At 48.5% G+C, this 22369-nt stretch overlaps 1 long non-coding RNA gene across 3 annotated transcripts in view; it reads left to right on the top strand.

Annotated features, from left to right (window-relative positions):
• LOC134911907 (uncharacterized) overlaps positions 1–22369 on the top strand; it is a 38873-nt gene that overhangs the window by 2522 nt on the left and 13982 nt on the right. For all 3 annotated transcript variants that reach the window (XR_010176954.1, XR_010176956.1, XR_010176955.1), the window contains exon 2: positions 12950–13112. This is a non-coding gene — a long non-coding RNA (uncharacterized LOC134911907). The remainder of the gene's footprint in view (positions 1–12949; positions 13113–22369) is intronic.

Below are 22369 nucleotides of genomic sequence, written 5' to 3'. Positions count from 1 at the left end.
TCCCCGTCACCCTCACCATGTCACCCACTATCCCCCCATCACCCTCACCATGTCACCGACTATCCCCCTGTCACCCTCACCATGTCACCTACTATCCACCTCTCACCCTCACCATGTCACCCACTATTCCCCTGTCACCCTCAGCATGTCACCCACTATCCACCTCTCACCCTCATAATGTCACCCACTATCCCCCTGTCACCCACTATACCCCTGTCACCCTCACCATGTCACCCACTATCCACCTTATACCCACTATCCACCTGTCACCCTCACCATGTCACCCACTATCCCCCCGTCACCCTCACCATGTCACCCACTATCCCCCCGTCACCCTCATGTCACCCACTATCCCCCGTCACCCTCACCATGTCACCCACTATCCCCTGTAACCCTCACCATGTCACCCACTATCCCCCTGTCACCCTCACCATGTCACCCACTATCCACCTCTCACCCTCACCATGTCACCCACTATTCACCTGTCACCCTCAGCATGTCACCCACTATACACCTCTCACCCTCATCATGTCACCCACTATCCCCCTGTCACCCACTATCCCTCTGTCACCTTCACTGTCACCCACTATCCACCTCTCACCCTCACCATGTCACCCACTATCCCTCTGTCACCCTCACCATGTCACCCACTATCCCCTTGTCACCCTTACCATGTCACCCACTATCCCCCTGTCACCCTCACCATGTCACCCACTATCCACCTGTCACCCTCACTATGTCACCCACTATCCACCTGTCACCCTCACCATGTCACCCACTATCGCCCTGTCACCCTCACCATGTCACCCACTATCCCCCCGTCACCCTCACCATGTCACCCACTATCCCCCCCGTCACCCTCACCATGTCACCCACTATCCCCGGTCACCCTCATGTCACCCACTATCCCCGTCACCCTCATTTCACCACTATCCCCGTCACCCTCACCATGTCACCCACTATCCCCCATCACCCTCACCATGTCACCCACTATCCCCCTGTCACCCTCACCATGTCACCCACTATCCCCCCGTCACCCTCACCATGTCACCCACTATCCCCCGTCACCCTCATGTCACCCACTATCCCCGTCACCCTCACCATGTCACCCACTATCCCCCCATCACCCTCACCATGTCACCGACTATCACCCTGTCACCCTCACCATGTCACCTACTATCCACCTCTCACCCTCACCATGTCACCCACTATTCCCCTGTCACCCTCAGCATGTCACCCACTATCCACCTCTCACCCTCATAATGTCACCCACTATCCCCCTGTCACCCTCACCATGTCACCCACTATCCACCTTATACCCACTATCCACCTGTCACCCTCACCATGTCACCCACTATCCCCCCGTCACCCTCACCATGTCACCCACTATCCCCCCGTCACCCTCATGTCACCCACTATCCCCGTCACCCTCACCATGTCACCCACTATCCCCCCATCACCCTCACCATGTCACCGACTATCCCCATGTCACCCTCACCATGTCACCCACTATCCACCTCTCACCCTCACCATGTCACCCACTATTCCCCTGTCACCCTCAGCATGTCACCCACTATCCACCTCTCACCCTCATAATGTCACCCACTATCCCCCTGTCACCCACTATACCCCTGTCACCCTCACCATGTCACCCACTATCCCCCCGTCACCCTCATGTCACCCACTGTCACCCTCACCATGTCACCCACTATCCCCTGTCACCCTCACCATGTCACCCACAATCCCCCTGTCACCCTCACCATGTCACCCACTATCCACCTCTCACCCTCACCATGTCACCCACTATTCCCCTGTCACCCTCAGCATGTCACCCACTATCCACCTCTCACCCCCACCATGTCACCCACTATCCCCTTGTCACCCTCACCATGTCACCCACTATTCAACTGTCACCCTCACTGTCACCCACTATCCACCTGTCACCCTCACCATGTCACCCACTATCCCCCTGTCACCCTCAGCATGTCACCCACTATCCACCTCTCACCCCCACCATGTCACCCACTATCCCCATGTCACCCTCACCATGTCACCCACTATCCAACTGTCACCCTCACTGTCACCCACTATCCACCTGTCACCCTCACCATGTCACCCACTATCCCCCTGTCACCCTCACCATGTCACCCACTATCCCCCTGTCACCCACTATCCACCTCTCACCCCCACCATGTCACCCACTATCCCCATGTCACCCTCACCATGTCACCCACTATCCAACTGTCACCCTCACTGTCACCCACTATCCCCCTGTCACCCTCACCATGTCACCCACTATCCACCTGCCACCCTCACTATGTCACCCACTATCCACCTGTCACCCACACCATGTCACCCACTATCCACCTGTCACCCTCACCATGTCACCCACTATCCCCCTGTCACCCTCACCATGTCACCCATTATCTCCCTGTAGCTCTCTCTCCCTGTCACCCTCTCACCCTGTCACCCAGTGTCTCCATCACCTAGTATCTCCCTGTCTCCCTAACCGTCACCCACTATTTTTCTGTCACCCAATGTCTTTTTGTAAGCCACTATTTCCCTGACACTTTCTATCTCCCTGTCACACCTCCTTGCTGGGAAATGCCTCATGAAAAGCAGCTCCCCCCTCTCTGCCTCCTTACTGAGGGAGCCGCATAGTTCTGCCTGTTGCTGCCGCTGCTGCCAGAGCCTGTCTCACTTACCACAGGCAGAGCAGCAGTGGCGATGGCGGCATGAAGAGATGTGCCGCTCACCCGCCCAGGAAGACCACACTATCTCAGGCAGCTCTAGGTACTCTCCGACTCCCGAGCTCCGCCTCCCCAGTGGGCTGCTCTAAATCAAAGTGATAGCTGTAGCACACAGACAGAATCCCATGTGTGACAGGCTGCTGCCTCTTCCTAAAGAAGAGAGGAGGCGCTACTTACACTCCAAATATATGGTAATCAGCAGTCGGGGGGGGGGGGGGTAGTGGCTCTCCGTATGTTATAATCTGTATGTGAATGTTTAATCCACACTTGGATTTAGAGTATTTCATTTGTTCTAATAATGCTATTTTTATATGCCCCTTCCCTCACTCCCTGTAAGTCCATCCTCGGTGCCCCTGCCCTTACCCTCCCTGTAACTCCCCCCTCAGTGCCCCTGCCTTGACCCTCCCTTTAACACCCCATCAGCACCCATGCCCTCACCCTCCCTGTAACTCCCCGTCAGCATCCCTGCCCTCACCCTCCATGTAGCTCCCCCCTCAGTGTGCACTCATCCTCCTTCTAACTCCCCCCTCAGCATCCCTACTCTCACCCTCCCTGTAACTCTCCCCTCAGCGTCCCAGTCCTCATCCTTCCTGTAACTCGACCCTCAGTGCTCCTCATGCTCCTTCGAACTCCCTGTCAGCACCCATGCCCTCACCCTCCCTGTAACTCCCCGTCTGTGTCCCTGCCCTCACCCGCCATGTAACTACCCATCAGTGTCCCTGCCTCACCCGCCATGATGTAACGCCCCGTCAGCATCTCTGCCCTCACCCTCCCTGTAACTCCCCCCTCAGTGCTCCTCACGCTCCTTCTAACTCCCTGTCAGCGCCCATGCCCTCACCCTCCCTGTAACTCCCCGTCTATGTCCCTGCCTTCACCCTCCCTGTAACTCCCATGGCCACTACTATCAGTCACCATGACGCCAGCACTGCACTGGTCACTGCTAGTGCTTGACCTACTCTCCCTGCTACATGGGGCACATGGTGGGAAACTAGAGTGGCATGGGAGAGCTGAGCTGCTTATTTTGCTATTCTGTGTTCAAATAGTCGCCACCTCCAGGGGTAGTGTATATTTGCCGTGCAAGTGTTCGACTGCATGTGTACGCCGAGCTGCTAAAATCCACTAAAATCCACTTTGTGCAGTCTCTGCGCAGCCTACGACTTACTCCTATAGTGCGATCACATCAGGCTGATCGGGCCGGAGCTGACACCAGACACCCTCCCTGAAAACGCTTGGGCACACCTGCGGTTTTCCGGACACTTCCAGTAAACGGTCAGTTTCCACCCACAAACTGCCACTTCCTGTCAATCACCTTGCAAACGCCCGTGCCAACGGATTTTTCGCATCATCCCCTCGATGACCAGCGACACACTTTGTTGCTGTCCAACGCCACTGCGCCGTTAATACCTGATTGCCCACTGAGTGAAAACATACAGCAGCGATCAGATCTGAATGACCCCCTTAGTGTGGATCTGGCCTTCTCAGTGTATTTCAGGTGGATCTGACCTTTAGCGATTCAGCAATTTAGGGGCGCCAAAATGAGACTATATCTTGCCCCCCCCAACCTAAAAACGTTCTGACGCCCCTGGGTGTGTGTGCAGTTGTGTAAGGTAGTAGTGTAGGGTAGGTGTGAGTTTTGTGGTGTTTGTACAGGTGGTGAGTGTTAATGTTGTAGAGATTTCAGGATAGGCCTATGTGAGATACTGTGTATAACTCAGTGTTTTATCCCCTTATGTATAACAGTCGCCCTCCAATAGGATCATCAGATGAGCATCATGTGTCTGTTCTCTAACACTTGATCAGTTTGATCAGTGCTAATAAATTGCAGATACATTACTGCCCCCCCCTTCCCCCACCCCATCACCCCGTCTACCTGCACATCATTCAGCTACAATCCTGTATAATGTATATAGGGGGGTCATTCCGAGTTGTTCGCTCGCAAGCTGCTTTTAGCAGCTTTGCACACGCTAAGCCGCCGCCTACTGGGAGTGAATCTTAGCATAGTAAAATTGCGAACGAAAGATTAGCAGAATTGCGAATAGACACTTCTTAGCAGTTTCTGAGTAGCTTCAAACTTACTCGGCATCTGCGATCAGTTCAGTGCTTGTCGTTCCTGGTTTGACGTCACAAACACACCCAGCGTTCGCCCAGACACTCCCCCGTTTCTCCAGCCACTCCCGCGTTTTTCCCAGAAACGGTAGCGTTTTTTCACACACTCCCATAAAACGCCCAGTTTCCGCCCAGAAACACCCACTTCCTGTCAATCACATTACGATCACCAGAACGAAGAAAAAACCTCGTAATGCCGTGAGTAAAATTCCTAATTGCATAGCAAATTTACTTGGCGCAGTCGCACTGCGGACATTGCGCATGCGCAGTAGCGACTATTTGCTCCGTTGCGACAAAAAAATAACGAGCGAACAACTCGGAATGACCCCCATAGCCTGTAATGAAAGGACGCGAGACGGAGAATGTTACTGAGGCCTCAATGTGTCTCCTATTAAACATGAGGAAAGTATAATGAAAACATTTAACACGTAAAGGCGATGGAGCAGAGAGGCCGGCAGGTGCGCAGCAGCTGAACTTCGCAGCGCCTGATACAAATGATGCGCCAGGCTTCCAGAGCAGAGGGTTATGATGTTAAGGTTTTCTGCTTTATTGCTACATACAGTATGACAGTATTTCCACTAAAATATTAATACCGCTTGTTACTCATTACATATTTAAATCCAACTGTGAGCGGCGTTTGTAGAGGTTTGTGTTGTGTCTGCTGCAATAAGGATTGAAGCAATTTAAAAGTAGGTGACTCAGAAAGTGATATGGTTAGAAGTACAAAGTTATACTGGCTGCGATCATCTATCTCTCCGTCGTAGCCTGTAGCAGAGCATCTGCTGAGCATGTCTGCACCAAGACGGACGCACCAGATAAGTTACTACACACACAGTTATAGCGTCAGGGACAAAGCGTTATATGAGCCTTATGCTTCAGTTGCACAATTGCAAAATCGCAAATCAGACGATGATCAGACGACTGTGCATGTGCTCCCACTTAATCGTGCGTGCACAAGGGCCAAAATAGTCCTGTTGCGCCGGTATTCTGGCTGCCGCCATTGATGGCTGTTGGGATTCCGGCGTCGCTATCCTGAACGCCAGGATCCAGACAGCCGGCAAATTAAACGTATACCCTGTATATGATGACGCCATTCACCCCAGCCACCTCGGGGCCATCCGCATCTCCCCTCTAAGAGGTAGTGGTAGTGGGGAATGCAGGTTAGGGGCGCTAGGCTAAAGCTTTGCTAGGGTGCAGAGAGACCTTCCACCCTACCTGCATCTATTTCATCTAGAGGTAAATGGTGGATATTCCGATTTATATTTTATATGATGTGAGTGTAATTTCTAAAAAATAGCCTCATTGGAGTTTAATGAAATCAGCGCTGCGTTCCAGTGTTTGTGTTTTATATATTCCTGTCTATGCCAAGAGATACCGACATTAATGGAGGAATCAGCAGATTTTGCAGTAAATGATTATTATGCTTAAGGCTCAAGAAACTACCAAGTAAGGGCACTTACAGTACCTGCCCTTCTGAAGCCTCATCCTCTGGCAAAGAAATACTCGCAGCACTTTCTCTATGGGATACACAGCGGTGGAATTTATATACTGTGTTAATTGGACGCAATACACCACTGAATTCTGAGCCTGATTCAGAGAAGGACGCAGCCGCTGCGTTCGCATGCATCGGCCGGGTCCACCAGGTCAGTGCACGTGCGCAACCCGTTACCATGCGATCGCATCCCAGAAGGGTACAATCGCATAGGGGGCTCGATTCAGACCTGATCACTGTTGTGCGAAATCGCACAGCAGCCGATTATCGAATGACACACAGACGTGCGTTGCCAAACTGCGACAGGATGGTGAGAAAAATAAGAATTTAATACCTATCGGTAATTCCTTTTCTCCTAGTCCATAGGCGATACTGGGATGACATTAGTACCATGGGGTATAGATCGGGACCAATGGAGCCTGGCACTTTAAGAAAACATTAATGTGGGCTGGCTCCTCCCTCTATGCCCCTCCTAGCAGGCTCAGTCTAGGAAACTGTGTCCGAGGAGACGGACATACTTTGAGAGAAGGAATAAACACGAAAGCGGTGAGGTAACGAACCAACACACAATAACAGTAAAGATAGCAGCGCTAACCAGAACAGAGGAAAGCAACGCTAACTACAACAAAGGATAGCAACGCTAACCAACTGGAACAGAGACAGCAACAGCAGATCCAAACAAGAACACTTACACCCAGGTAAGCAGTAACACGAAGCACTGAGGCGGGCGCCCAGTATACCCTACGGACTAGGAGAAAACAAATTACTGGTAGGTATTAAATTCCTATTTTCTCATACGTCCTAGAGGAACCTGGGATGACATTAGTACCATGGAGAAGTCCCAAAGCTCCTAGAACGGGTGGGAGAGTGCTGAGACCCCTGCAAAACCGCCTGACCAAACTGAAGGTCTTCACTGGCCAAGGTATCGAACTTATAGAACTTCACGAACGTGTTCGAACCAGACCAAGTAGCTGCTCGGCACAACTGTAAGGCCGAGACGCCCCGGGCAGCCGTCCAGGAAGAACCCACCGACCTTGTGGAGTGTGCCTGAATAGAAGTCGGCAAAGGCAATGCCGCAGAAGAATATGCCAGTTGAATGGTCAACCTAAGACAACGAGCAATGGACTGCTTAGAAGCAGGACATCCAACCTTGGTAGCATCATAAAGGACAAAAAGCGAGTTAGTCTTCCTGTTTCGAGCAGTCCTCCTGACGTAAATCTTCAAAGCCCTCACAACATCCAAGGACTTTGGAGCAACCAATGTGTTAGACAATACTGGAACCACTATCGGTTGAATAATGTGAAAGGCCAATACCACTTTTGGCAAAAACTGTGGGCAAGTCCTGAGCTCCGCCCTATCCTCGTAAAATATCAAATATGGGCTTTTACAGGATTAGGCCCCCAACTCTGACACACATCTTGCTGAGGCTAAATCCAGCAACATGACCGTCTTCCAAGTAAGATATTTCAATTCCACCCTGTGTAAGGGCTCAAACCAGTCCGACCGGTCCGTCAGTACCACATTATGAACCTACAGAGCCGTGGGAGGGACAAAGGGTGGTTGAATGCGAAGAACACCCTTCAGGAAAGTCTGTACTTTCAGAAGTACTGCCAGCTGTTTCTGGAAGAAGATGGAGAGAGACGAAATCTGAACTTTGATGGAGCCTAACCGTAGGCCCATATCTACGCCTGCTTGCAGGAAAAGCAGAAAACAGCCAAGTTGAAACTCCACAGGAGAAAATTTTGTACCTTCACACCAAGAAACATACTTCTTCCAGATACGGTGGTAATGTTTTTACGTGACTACTTTACGGGCCTGTACCATAGTTGAAATAACCCTGGAGGGAAGTCCCTTTCTGGCTAGAATCTCCCTCTCAACCTCCAAGCTGTCAAACATAGCCGCAGTAAGTCTGGATAGATGAACGGCCCTTGTTGAAGAAGGTCCTTGAGGAGCAGCAGAGGCCAGGGCTCCTCCAGAGACATGGTCAGGAGGTGTGAATACCAGGCCCGTCGAGGACAATCTGGGGCAATTAGAACTGCCTGAATGCTTTCCCTTTTGAGTCTTTTTAGAACTCTTGAGAGGGATTGGAGGAAACAGGTACACAAACTGGTAAGTCCACGGTGCCATCAGAGTGTCCACAGCCAACGCCTGCGGATCCCTCATTCTGGAACAGTAACGATGGAGCTTCTCATTGAGACGAGAAGCCATCTGCGGACAGTCCAACTGGTGAACCAGCTGTCAAAACACCTGAGGGTGAAGGCCCCATTCCCCCGGATGGAGGTCGTGCCTGCTGAGGAAGTCCGCTTCCCAGTTGTCCACTCCTGGAATGAATATGCTGAGATGGCCCTTGCATTGGCTTCAGCCCAGAAGAGTATTCTTGACACCTCTCGCATCGAGGCCCTGCTTCTTGTTCCACCCTGTCGGTTTATGTACGCCACCGCCGTGGCGTTGTCCGACTGCACTTGTATGGTCTGATTTCGGAGAAGAGAGGAGGCCTGTAGGAGAGCATTGTAAATTGCCCTGAGTTCCAGGACGTTGATTGGTAGTGAAGATTCCAGACTCGACCACCTTCCCTGAAACTGAGCTCCCTGGGTCACAGCCCCCCAACCCTGGAGGCTGGCATCCATTGTCAGCAGGACCCAAGATTGGGTACTGAAGCTCCGACCCTCCACCATGTGAGAGATCTGGAGCCACCATAACAGGGAGATCCGTGCCTTCGATGACAGGGTTATACACTGGTGCATCTGCAGGTGAGACCTTGACCACTTGTCCAGGAGATCCAGTTGAAACGGGCGGGCATGGAACTTGCCTTACTGGATCGCTTCATATGAGGCCACCATCTTGCCCAGTAGACGGATGCAAAGATGAATCGAGACCTTGTGAGGTCTGAGCACCGAGCGGACCATAGTCTGGATTGTCAAGGCCTTGTCCATGGGGAGGAATGCATTCTGAGCTACCGTGTCCAGTATCATCCCCAGGACCTGAATTCTCTGTGACGGTTCCAGGTGAGACTTTTTGGAGATTTAGGATCCACCCATGTTCTGTAGGAAGACGAGTCGCCAAGTTGATGCTGTGTAGCAGAAGCTCCCTGGACACCACCTTTATCAGGAGATCGTCCAAGTAGGGGACTATGTTGACTCCCATCATGCACAATTGCAGCATCATCTCTGCCATGACATTTGTAAACACCCTTGGAGCTGTGGAGAGACCAAAGGGTAAGGCCTGAAACTGTTAGTGATGGTTCAGTACAGCCTGATGAGGAGGCCATATCAAGACATGTAGGTATGCATCCTTGATATCCAGGGATACCAGAAACTCCCCCTCCTCCATACCAGAGATCACAGCCCTTAGAGATTCCATCTTGAATTTGAACACACAAACATATGGGTTCAGAGATTTGAGGTTCAAGATTGGCCATACCGAGCCGTCAAGCTTCGGAACCACAAATAGACTTGAGTAAAATCCCTTGTTGTGCAGTGGAGGAGGTACCGGAACAATAACTCCTGTTAGAAGCAGTTTGTGAATGGCTTCTTGTAAGATAACTCTTGCTACAGATGAAGCTGGTAAGCCTGACCTGAAGTATCTGAGAGGAGGTAGTATTTGAAATTCCAACCGGTATCCTTGGGATATGAGAAATCTCACCCAAGGATCCCGTCAGGACTTTGCCCACACATGGGCGAAGTGTTGAAGGCGAGCACCTACCTGAAAGTTGCCTTGCTGCTGGGGCCAACCATCATGCGGAGGGCTTAGTGGATGAAGATCCGGAGGCCTGGTCCAGAGATCCAGTAGCCACTAGTTTACGGGACTTACCTCGATTTCCTCTAGCAGCATTTGAGGCACCTTTGGCACTGCCTCTGAATCTGGCCACACGAAAGGAGGCACAGCAGATGGCATAATGTGTAATGGGCATTACAGTGTGTGGCATAATGTGTAACGGGCATTATGGTGAGTGGAATAATGTGTAATGGGCATTATGGTGTTTGGCATAACGTGTAATAAGCATTACGGTGTGTGGCATAATGTGTAATAAGCATTATGTGTGTGGCATAATGTGTAATGGGTGTTAGTGTCTGGCATAATGTGTAATAAGCATTACGGTGTTTGGCATAATGTGTAATAAGCATTACGGTGTGTGAAATAATGTGTAATAAGCATTACTGTGTGTGGCTTAATGTGTAATAAGCATTACGGTGTGTGGCATAATGTGTAATGGGCATTACGGTGTCTGGCATAATGTGTAATGGGCATTACGGAGTGTGAAATAATTTGTAATAAGCATTATAGTGTGTGGCATAATGTGTAATAAGCATTTTGGTGTTTGGTATAATGTGTAATGGGCATTATGGTGTGTGGCATAATGTGTAATAGGCATTATGGTATGTGGAATAATGTGTAATAAGCATTATGGTGTGTGGCATAATGTGTAATAGGCATTACGGTGTGTGTAATAATGTGTAATGGGTGTTAGGGTGTGTGGAATAATGTGTAATGGGCATTACGGTGTTTGGCATAATGTGTAATAAGCATTACGGTGTGTGGCATAATGTGTAATGGGTGTTACAGTGTGTGGAATAATGTGTAATGGGCATTACGTTGTGTGACATAATGTGTAATAAGCATTATGGTGTTTGGCATAATGTGTAATGGGCATTATGGTGTGTGGAATAATGTGTAATAAGCATTACGTTGTGTGACATAATGTGTAATAAGCATTATGGTGTGTGGAATAATGTGTAATGGGCATTACGGTGTTTGGCATAATGTGTAAGGGGCATTTTGGTGTGTGGCATAATGTGGCCATGCCCCTATTATCATGTAGCCACTCCCCTAGTTTTACGTGACCACGCCCCCTCATGACACGTGACCACACCCATTTTTTACTATTAGTACCACTAAGAAAAAATTCTACTTACACCACTGGGCGCAACACACTTGCTGGGCGGCCTAGCCCTGTGCTGGACGGCCCCCAGCATGTGAGTAGATGGAGGCAGTTCTTGCAGCGGACGCTAGATCTGCGATCATTTCTGAATAACCATCTTTGTTTTTATTGATCTGTATACTTAATTACCCTGTTATGGGGGAATTTATTAAAGAGGGGACACTGCGCTGAATTAGAATCACCGATTATATTTACACCTACGGTAGCTTATGTCATGAACATTTTCTCCGGTTGTAGAGAGTTTATCGTCCTTTCCACCCATATCTCTGTATCCCTTTTACCTCCTTACCAGCCAGCACTGAGAAATATACAAGCTATGGGGGTCATTCCGACCCGTTCGCACGCAGCGGTTTATCGCTGCGGTGCCAACGGGTGCGGAATGCGCATGTGCGGGGGTTGCAGTGCGCGACGTTGCCCGGCGACAGGGGTAGCTGGGTTACGTCGCATCTAGAGAAGGAAGCGGTCGCAGAGTGGACCGCAAAGAAGATTGACAGAAAGAAGGCGTACCTGGGCGGATCCGGTGCATTGGAGACCGTTTTTCGGGGAGTGGTGAGTAAAAGGCAGGCGTGTCCAGCAGAACGGAGGGCGGATGTCTGACATCAGAGCCGGCTCCAGTATCGCAGAGATCGTCGCACAGGGTAAGTATGTCCAGGGCTGCTCTACTTCGGCTTGAACATTTTTTTAGCTTAGCAGGACTGCACAAGCGATCGCACCCCTGCTAAGCTAAAATACACTCCCCCATTGGCGTGGACTAGTTGATCACAGCAGCAGCAAAAAGTTGCTGGCTGCGATCAACTCGGAATGACCACCTACGTCTGTTTATTGAATCTTAGTTTAGTTTTCAATAGAACATTATTTTAAAACATATCCAGCGGCCAGGGTTACTTTATCCAAGAATATTGCGTAATCATTTTAAATGTAACAGAATTACAAATCATTTAACATCTTCAGATAACTCGCTGCGTCACAAAGCTCAGTGCGGCCGATGGCGAGCACATGACTCCGCAGCAAATTGTGATCAGAGCAGCGCGTTCACACGTCGCCCTCCTGTAAGCCTCCCCGCTCACACAATCCTGTGTAAGACTCAACATTACACAAACAGTATTTAAATAAGTGTATTTATTAATATGACCAGTGATTCACATGTAAGCGTCCGCTAAAGCGTGTTATTTTAAATGAAAAGACTGAGAGAGGAAAAGCTGCAGTAGATTATTTATTTAAGTACGGCACAAGGGAATGGGTCTATAATTTGCTGAGTAAAGAGTTATAATGTCATACAGTAGTATTAGTGAGGATCCCACATAAACTGCATATGTTGCTTTAGTCAGTAAAGGCGGTTTAAAGATTACAGCTGCGGAGTGGTCATTATTAAACAGACGTCCGCAATTGCAGTACAGATTGCTGGCGCGTTAGACCAACATCTGGGTTATAGAATGTGCTGAAATACAGGGGTGACTTCCAGATATTCCTGGAGAATTGCTCCCGGGATTATTTTTTGGGGATTACTTGTACAGAAATAATAAATATTTCTGATGCTTAAGACTATTACATCCTGCGTTGGGTCTGGATGTTTCATTTTTCAAAAGGTCAAGATACAGCAGAAGCATCTGTTCCAGGACGCGGGTGAAGACGTGAATTTAATATTCTAGTTTTATTTTACAGACTGCAAGCCTGCAAGTATCAGTTATTGCAATACATTATAGAAATGATCCAACATAGCGTGATGTAGAAGCTGTAATCCCGGCTCAGTGATTGACCACCATATCTGAAGGCCCCCATACATCAACAATCAATTGGGACAATTTGGCGTTTGGCAGATGATTGTGTAAGTAAATCTGCAATGTATATGGGGATCACAGATCGCAGAGTTCGACCAAAAATCGATTGGGATTATTAAATCAGGTTGTCCAATATGTTTAATTTCACAAATCAATTGGAACTGCAGATTGCTATTGTATGGGAACAATCAGCAGATGTGCAGATCGTTACCAGTAAACTAATGAGCCTTTCAAGATTGGCAGATCTGTATTTGCTGATAATGAACTGCAAATCACTGACACATATTTGTAATGTAACACCCCCCCTCCCTCACATTCAACACACACACATCGTACAAACCTGTGGACGCACAATGCCACGTTGTGTGCAACCTAAACCTACATACATTTTTTTTTTCTTTGTACCCCATAACATCAATTTGCACTGAGTTTTGCAGGTTGGAGGATTTTTTTGCAACTTCGCTTGGGTGAAATTTTTTTAGTCTTGAGCCAGGAAAGTACTGTATAACGGGTGCAGTGCCGTAACTAGACATTTTAGCACTCTGTACAAGAAAATGCATCGGTGCCCCCCCCCCCCCCCAATATTTAAATTAGGGCCAGTGGCTAAAATATAGGGGCGTGGCTTCATAGGGAAGGGGTGTGGACACAAAATAATACCAATTCATATTACACTGCACAGTAGTTTCCATTATTCAAATTACGCCACACAGTAGCGCCACTTACACACATTACACCAGGTAGAGACCCCTTTTTACACATTAATTTGCACTACCAAATTATCGTAGTTTCACAAGTTCGGGTTTAATTTAGTGAAAAATGTTTACAAAGTCCTCTGGAGTGTACTACAGCACAAAGCCACAGTTGTGATTGGGACAGACGGTATCAGAAATGTTGTGGAAAAGTGACGGGCGTTCCTGGGCGGTGAGTGGGAGGTGGTTGGAAAAGACTTTTGATAAGCTAGCCTTGACTATTATAAGAGGGGTGCTGAAACACAAGGGTTTGCGCCCTGTTTATACCTACATCTGTATTATACTCTCTTCGAGCCTGATTCTGAGAGTTATGTAAATTTATTACAATGACGGGCTGACCACCTTCACCACTGATCTTCATACTGTGTACTACAGAGGCAGTGTAGCAAAATTGTCCAGGTCCCATTGACTCGAAGCACGCCGCCTTTTTCGTGTGCTCCTGCGCTGAACAATACACTGCCCGGGCTGCTTAAAAGCCCCCAGTCCCTCCCTGTATGCTGCCATAGTCATACGACAATAAAACCAACCTGAAACTGCTGGAGAAAACTCATATTTCCACAATGCATTTCATCACCCATCTCACCTCTTACCCCATTCACACACAATCCAGACCACCCCTCCATATCTGAGACACTGGGGTCATGGACTCAGATGTGAACAATTTGGGGCTGCAGGAGCCAATGGAATTGTGCAGACATTTCCTGGAGTTACAGGGGAATGTTCATCTCTTCCCCTCCCGCCGTGTTGGCTTGTTTCTGTCTATATACTCTCTTATCAAACATTTTATCTCCTGTAATTATAAAATATGACTAATACCGGAGGATGTATTAATGATCGCAATTACAATGCAATGGTTATCATTAGAGATGTGCACTTGAAATTTTTCGGGTTTTGTGTTTTGGTTTTGGGTTCGGTTCCGCGGCCGTGTTTTGGGTTCGACCGCGTTTTGGCAAAACCTCACCGAATTTTTTTTGTCGGATTCGGGTGTGTTTTGGACTCGGGTGTTTTTTTCAAAAAACCCTAAAAAACAGCTTAAATCGTAGAATTTGGGGGTCATTTTGATCCCAAAGTATTATTAACCTCAAAAACCATAATTTCCACTCATTTTCAGTCTATTCTGAATACCTCACACCTCACAATATTATTTTTAGTCCTAAAATTTGCACCGAGGTAGCTGTGTGAGTAAGATAAGCGACCCTAGTGGCCGACACAAACACCGGGCCCATCTAGGAGTGGCACTGCAGTGTCACGCAGGATGGCCCTTCCAAAAAACACTCCCCAAACAGCACATGACGCAAAGAAAAAAAGAGGCGCAATGAGGTAGCTGTGTGAGTAAGCTAAGCGACCCTAGTGGCCGACACAAACACCGGGCCCATCTAGGAGTGGCACTGCAGTGTCACGCAGGATGGCCCTTCCAAAAAACACTCCCCAAACAGCACATGACGCAAAGAAAAAAAGAGGCGCAATGAGGTAGCTGTGTGAGTAAGCTAAGCGACCCTAGTAGCCGACACAAACACCGGGCCCATCTAGGAGTGGCACTGCAGTGTCACGCAGGATGGCCCTTCCAAAAAACACTCCACAAACAGCACATGACGCAAAGAAAAAAAGAGGCGCAATGAGGTAGCTGTGTGAGTAAGATAAGCGACCCTAGTGGCCGACACAAACACCGGGCCCATCTAGGAGTGGCACTGCAGTGTCACGCAGGATGGCCCTTCCAAAAAACACTCCCCAAACAGCACATGACGCAAAGAAAAAAAGAGGCGCAATGAGGTAGCTGTGTGAGTAAGATAAGCGACCCTAGTGGCCGACACAAACACCGGGCCCATCTAGGAGTGGCACTGCAGTGTCACGCAGGATGGCCCTTCCAAAAAACACTCCCCAAACAGCACATGACGCAAAGAAAAAAAGAGGCGCAATGAGGTAGCTGTGTGAGTAAGCTAAGCGACCCTAGTGGCCGACACAAACACCGGGCCCATCTAGGAGTGGCACTGCAGTGTCACGCAGGATGGCCCTTCCAAAAAACACTCCCCAAACAGCACATGACGCAAAGAAAAAAAGAGGCGCAATGAGGTAGCTGTGTGAGTAAGCTAAGCGACCCTAGTGGCCGACACAAACACCGGGCCCATCTAGGAGTGGCACTGCAGTGTCACGCAGGATGGCCCTTCCAAAAAACACTCCCCAAACAGCACATGACGCAAAGAAAAAAAGAGGCGCAATGAGGTAGCTGTGTGAGTAAGCTAAGCGACCCTAGTGGCCGACACAAACACCGGGCCCATCTAGGAGTGGCACTGCAGTGTCACGCAGGATGGCCCTTCCAAAAAACACTCCCCAAACAGCACATGACGCAAAGAAAAAAAGAGGCGCAATGAGGTAGCTGTGTGAGTAAGCTAAGCGACCCTAGTGGCCGACACAAACACCGGGCCCATCTAGGAGTGGCACTGCAGTGTCACGCAGGATGGCCCTTCCAAAAAACACTCCCCAAACAGCACATGACACAAAGAAAAAAAGAGGCGCAATGAGGTAGCTGTGTGAGTAAGCTAAGCGACCCTAGTGGCCGACACAAACACCGGGCCCATCTAGGAGTGGCACTGCAGTGTCACGCAGGATGGCCCTTCCAAAAAACACTCCCCAAACAGCACATGACGCAAAGAAAAAAAGAGGCGCAATGAGGTAGCTGTGTGAGTAAGATAAGCGACCCTAGTGGCCGACACAAACACCGGGCCCATCTAGGAGTGGCACTGCAGTGTCACGCAGGATGGCCCTTCCAAAAAACACTCCCCAAACAGCACATGACGCAAAGAAAAAAAGAGGCGCAATGAGGTAGCTGTGTGAGTAAGATAAGCGACCCTAGTGGCCGACACAAACACCGGGCCCATCTAGGAGTGGCACTGCAGTGTCACGCAGGATGGCCCTTCCAAAAAACACTCCCCAAACAGCACATGACGCAAAGAAAAATTAAAGAAAAAAGAGGTGCAAGATGGAATTGTCCTTGGGCCCTCCCACCCACCCTTATGTTGTATAAACAGGACATGCACACTTTAACCAACCCATCATTTCAGTGACAGGGTCTGCCACACGACTGTGACTGAAATGACGGGTTGGTTTGGACCCCCACCAAAAAAGAAGCAATTAATCTCTCCTTGCACAAACTGGCTCTACAGAGGCAAGATGTCCACCTCATCATCATCCTCCGATATATCACCGTGTACATCCCCCTCCTCACAGATTATCAATTCGTCCCCACTGGAATCCACCATCTCAGCTCCCTGTGTACTTTGTGGAGGCAATTGCTGCTGGTCAATGTCTCCACGGAGGAATTGATTATAATTCATTTTAATGAACATCATCTTCTCCACATTTTCTGGAAGTAACCTCGTACGCCGATTGCTGACAAGGTGAGCGGCGGCACTAAACACTCTTTCGGAGTACACACTTGTGGGAGGGCAACTTAGGTAGAATAAAGCCAGTTTGTGCAAGGGCCTCCAAATTGCCTCTTTTTCCTGCCAGTATAAGTACGGACTGTGTGACGTGCCTACTTGGATGCGGTCACTCATATAATCCTCCACCATTCTTTCAATGGGGAGAGAATCATATGCAGTGACAGTAGACGACATGTCCGTAATCGTTGACAGGTCCTTCAGTCCGGACCAGATGTCAGCATCAGCAGTCGCTCCAGACTGCCCTGCATCACCGCCAGCGGGTGGGCTCGGAATTCTGAGCCTTTTCCTCGCACCCCCAGTTGCGGGAGAATGTGAAGGAGGAGATGTTGGCAGGTCGCGTTCCGCTTGACTTGACAATTTTCTCACCAGCAGGTCTTTGAACCCCAGCAGACTTGTGTCTGCCGGAAAGAGAGATCCAAGGTAGGTTTTAAATCTAGGATCGAGCACGGTGGCCAAAATGTAGTGCTCTGATTTCAACAGATTGACCACCCGTGAATCCTTGTTAAGCGAATTAAGGGCTCCATCCACAAGTCCCACATGCCTAGCGGAATCGCTCCGTGTTAGCTCCTCCTTCAATGTCTCCAGCTTCTTCTGCAAAAGCCTGATGAGGGGAATGACCTGACTCAGGCTGGCAGTGTCTGAACTGACTTCACGTGTGGCAAGTTCAAAGGGCAGCAGAACCTTGCAGAACGTTGAAATCATTCTCCACTGCGCTTGAGACAGGTGCATTCCACCTCCTATATCGTGCTGAATTGTATAGGCTTGAATGGCCTTTTGCTGCTCCTCCAACCTCTGAAGCATATATAGGGTTGAATTCCACCTCGTTACCACTTCTTGCTTCAGATGATGGCAGGGCAGGTTGAGGCGTTTTTGGTGTTGCTCCAGTCTTCTGTACGTGGTGCCTGTACGCCGAAAGTGTCCCGCAATTCTTCTGGCCACCGACAGCATCTCTTGCACGCCCCTGTCGTTTTTAAAAAAATTCTGCACCACCAAATTCAAGGTATGTGCAAAACATGGGACGTGCTGGAATTTGCCCATATTTAATGCACACACAATATTGCTGGCATTGTCCGATGCCACAAATCCACAGGAGAGTCCAATTGGGGTAAGCCATTCCGCGATGATCTTCCTCAGTTGCCGTAAGAGGTTTTCAGCTGTGTGCGTATTCTGGAAACCGGTGATACAAAGCGTAGCCTGCCTAGGAAAGAGTTGGCGTTTGCGAGATGCTGCTACTGGTGCCGCCGCTGCTGTTCTTGCGGCGGGAGTCCATACATCTACCCAGTGGGCTGTCACAGTCATATAGTCCTGACCCTGCCCTGCTCCACTTGTCCACATGTCCGTGGTTAAGTGGACATTGGGTACAGCTGCATTTTTTAGGACACTGGTGACTCTTTTTCTGAGGTCTGTGTACATTTTCGGTATCGCCTGCCTAGAGAAATGGAACCTAGATGGTATTTGGTACTGGGGACACAGTACCTCCAACAAGTCTCTAGTTGGCTCTGCAGTAATGATGGATACCGGAACCACGTTTCTCACCACCCAGGATGCCAAGGCCTCAGTTATCCGCTTTGCAGCAGGATGACTGCTGTGATATTTCATCTTCCTCGCAAAGGACTGTTGGACAGTCAATTGCTTGGTGGAAGTAGTAAAAGTGGTCTTACGATTTCCCCTCTGGGATGACCATCGACTCCCAGCAGCAACAACAGCAGCGCCAGCAGCAGTAGGCGTTACACGCAAGGATGCATCGGAGGAATCCCAGGCAGGAGAGGAATCGTCAGAATTGCCAGTGACATGGCCTGCAGGACTATTGGCATTCCTGGGGAAGGAGGAAATTGACACTGAGGGAGTTGGTGGGGTGGTTTGCATGAGCTTGGTTACAAGAGGAAGGGATTTACTGGTCAGTGGACTGCTTCCGCTGTCGCCCAAAGTTTTTGAACTTGTCACTGACTTATTATGAATGCGCTGCAGGTGTCGTATAAGGGAGGATGTTCCGAGGTGGTTAACGTCCTTACCCCTACTTATTACAGCTTGACAAAGGCAACACACGGCTTGACAAATGTTGTCCGCATTTCTGTTGAAATACTTCCACACCGAAGAGCTGATTTTTTTGGTATTTTCACCAGGCATGTCAACGGCCATATTCCTCCCACGGACAACAGGTGTCTCCCCGGGTGCCTGACTTAAACAAACCACCTCACCATCAGAATCCTCCTTGTCAATTTCCTCCCCAGCGCCAGCAACACCCATATCCTCCTCATCCTGGTGTACTTCAACACTGACATCTTCAATCTGACTATCAGGAACTGGACTGCGGGTGCTCCTTCCAGCACTTGCAGGGGGCGTGCAAATGGTGGAAGGCGCATGCTCTTCACGTCCAGTGTTGGGAAGGTCAGGCATCGCAACCGACACAATTGGACTCTCCTTGTGGATTTGGGATTTCGAAGAACGCACAGTTCTTTGCGGTGCTTTTGCCAGCTTGAGTCTTTTCATTTTTCTAGCGAGAGGCTGAGTGCTTCCATCCTCATGTGAAGCTGAACCACTAGCCATGAACATAGGCCAGGGCCTCAGCCGTTCTTTGCCACTCCGTGTGGTAAATGGCATATTGGCAAGTTTACGCTTCTCCTCCGACAATTTTATTTTAGATTTTGGAGTCCTTTTTTTACTGATATTTGGTGTTTTGGATTTTACATGCTCTGTACTATGACATTGGGCATCGGCCTTGGCAGACGACGTTGCTGGCATTTCATCGTCTCGGCCATGACTAGTGGCAGCAGCTTCAGCACGAGGTGGAAGTGGATCTTGATCTTTCCCTAATTTTGGAACCTCAACATTTTTGTTCTCCATATTTTAATAGGCACAACTAAAAGGCACCTCAGGTAAACAATGGAGATGGATGGATACTAGTATACTTATGGATGGACGAGCGACTGCCGACACAGAGGTAGCTACAGCCGTGGACTACCGTACTGTGTCTGCTGCTAATATAGACTGGATGATAATGAGATGAAATCAATATATATATATATATATATATATATATATATATATAATATCACTAGTACTGCAGCCGGACAGGTAGATATATTTATTATGTAATGACTGATGACGGACCTGCTGGACACTGTCAGCTCAGCAGCACCGCAGACTGCTACAGTAAGCTACTATAGTAGTATGTATAAAGAAGAAAGAAAAAAAAAAAACCACGGGTAGGTGGTATACAATTATGGATGGACGAGCGACTGCCGACACAGAGGTAGCTACAGCCGTGGACTACCGTACTGTGTCTGCTGCTAATATAGACTGGATGATAATGAGATGAAATCAATATATATATATATATAATATCACTAGTACTGCAGCCGGACAGGTAGATATATTTATTATGTAATGACTGATGACGGACCTGCTGGACACTGTCAGCTCAGCAGCACCGCAGACTGCTGCAGTAAGCTACTATAGTAGTATGTATAAAGAAGAAAGAAAAGAAAAAAACCACGGGTAGGTGGTATACAATTATGGATGGACTGCCGAGTGCCGACACAGAGGTAGCTACAGCCGTGGACTAACGCACTGTGTCTGCTGATAATATAGACTGGATGATAATGAGATGAAATCAATATATATATATATATATATATATAATTATATAATATCACTAGTACTGCAGCCGGACAGGTATATATATTTATTATGTAATGACTGATGACGGACCTGCTGGACACTGTCAGCTCAGCAGCACCGCAGACTGCTACAGTAAGCTACTATAGTAGTATGTATAAAGCAGAAAGAAAAAACCACGGGTAGGTGGTATACAATTATGGATGGACTGCCGAGTGCCGACACAGAGGTAGCTACAGCCGTGGACTAACGTACTGTGTCTGCTGATAATATAGACTGGATGATAATGAGATGAAATCAATATATATATATATATATATATATATATAATTATATAATATCACTAGTACTGCAGCCGGACAGGTATATATATTTATTATGTAATGACTGATGACGGACCTGCTGGACACTGTCAGCTCAGCAGCACCGCAGACTGCTACAGTAAGCTACTATAGTAGTATGTATAAAGAAGAAAGAAAAAAAAAAAAACACGGGTAGGTGCTAGGTGGTATACAATATTATATATATATATTATATACAATTATATATATATATATATATATATATATATATATATATATAAAACTCATAAACTGGTGGTGATTATTAAACTGGTGGTCAGGTCACTGGTCACACTATCAGCAACTTGCAAGTAGTACTCCTGAGTCCTAAGCAGACAATCACAATATATATTATACTGGTGGTCAGTGTGGTCACAAACAATGGCAGTGTGGCACTCTGGCAGCAAAAGTGTGCACTGTACGTTATATGTACTCCTGAGTCCTGAGTCCTGCTCTCAGACTCTAACTGCTCCCCACTGTCAGTGTCTCCCCCACAAGTCAGATAATACAGTCACACTATCTCTATCACTTCAGCAAGTACTAGTAGTAGTAGTACTCCTCCTAATGCTCCCCAAAATTACTACTGTGTCTCTCTCTGTCTCACTCTCTTCTCGAATCTCTATAAACGGAGAGGACGCCAGCCACGTCCTCTCCCTATGAATCTCAATGCACGTGTGAAAATGGCGGCGACGCGCGGCTCCTTATATAGAATCCGAGTCTCGCGATAGAATCCGAGCCTCGCGAGAATCCGACAGCGTGATGATGACGTTCGGGCGCGCTCGGGTTAACCGAGCAAGGCGGGAAGATCCGAGTCGCTCGGACCCGTGTAAAAAAAACTGAAGTTCGGGCGGGTTCGGATTCCGAGGAACCGAACCCGCTCATCTCTAGTTATCATACATTATCTCCTACTAACCTTCCAGTATGTCCACTGGTTTTCTTTATCAAACCAGCAATAACCAGCTGTCCTAGCAATATTTCCGAGCGTCTGACCCAGCCAATATAAGGTGCATGTACCGCCATGTTCCACCCTACAACCAGGTGGTTAGAGTGTGAAGTTTACACTTTTGCGCAGTGCGTGTCTTCAGATTTTTCCTGCTTTCCACAGAGGTACAGTATCTACCACGATGTGTATCCGGTGTGCTTCAAAATCAACCCC

This window comes from Pseudophryne corroboree, chromosome 4 (genome assembly GCF_028390025.1).
Source record: "Pseudophryne corroboree isolate aPseCor3 chromosome 4, aPseCor3.hap2, whole genome shotgun sequence".
Taxonomy (NCBI): domain Eukaryota; kingdom Metazoa; phylum Chordata; class Amphibia; order Anura; family Myobatrachidae; genus Pseudophryne; species Pseudophryne corroboree.
The sequence above is the reverse complement of the archived record's forward strand: the minus strand, read 5'-3'. Positions and strand labels throughout refer to the sequence as shown.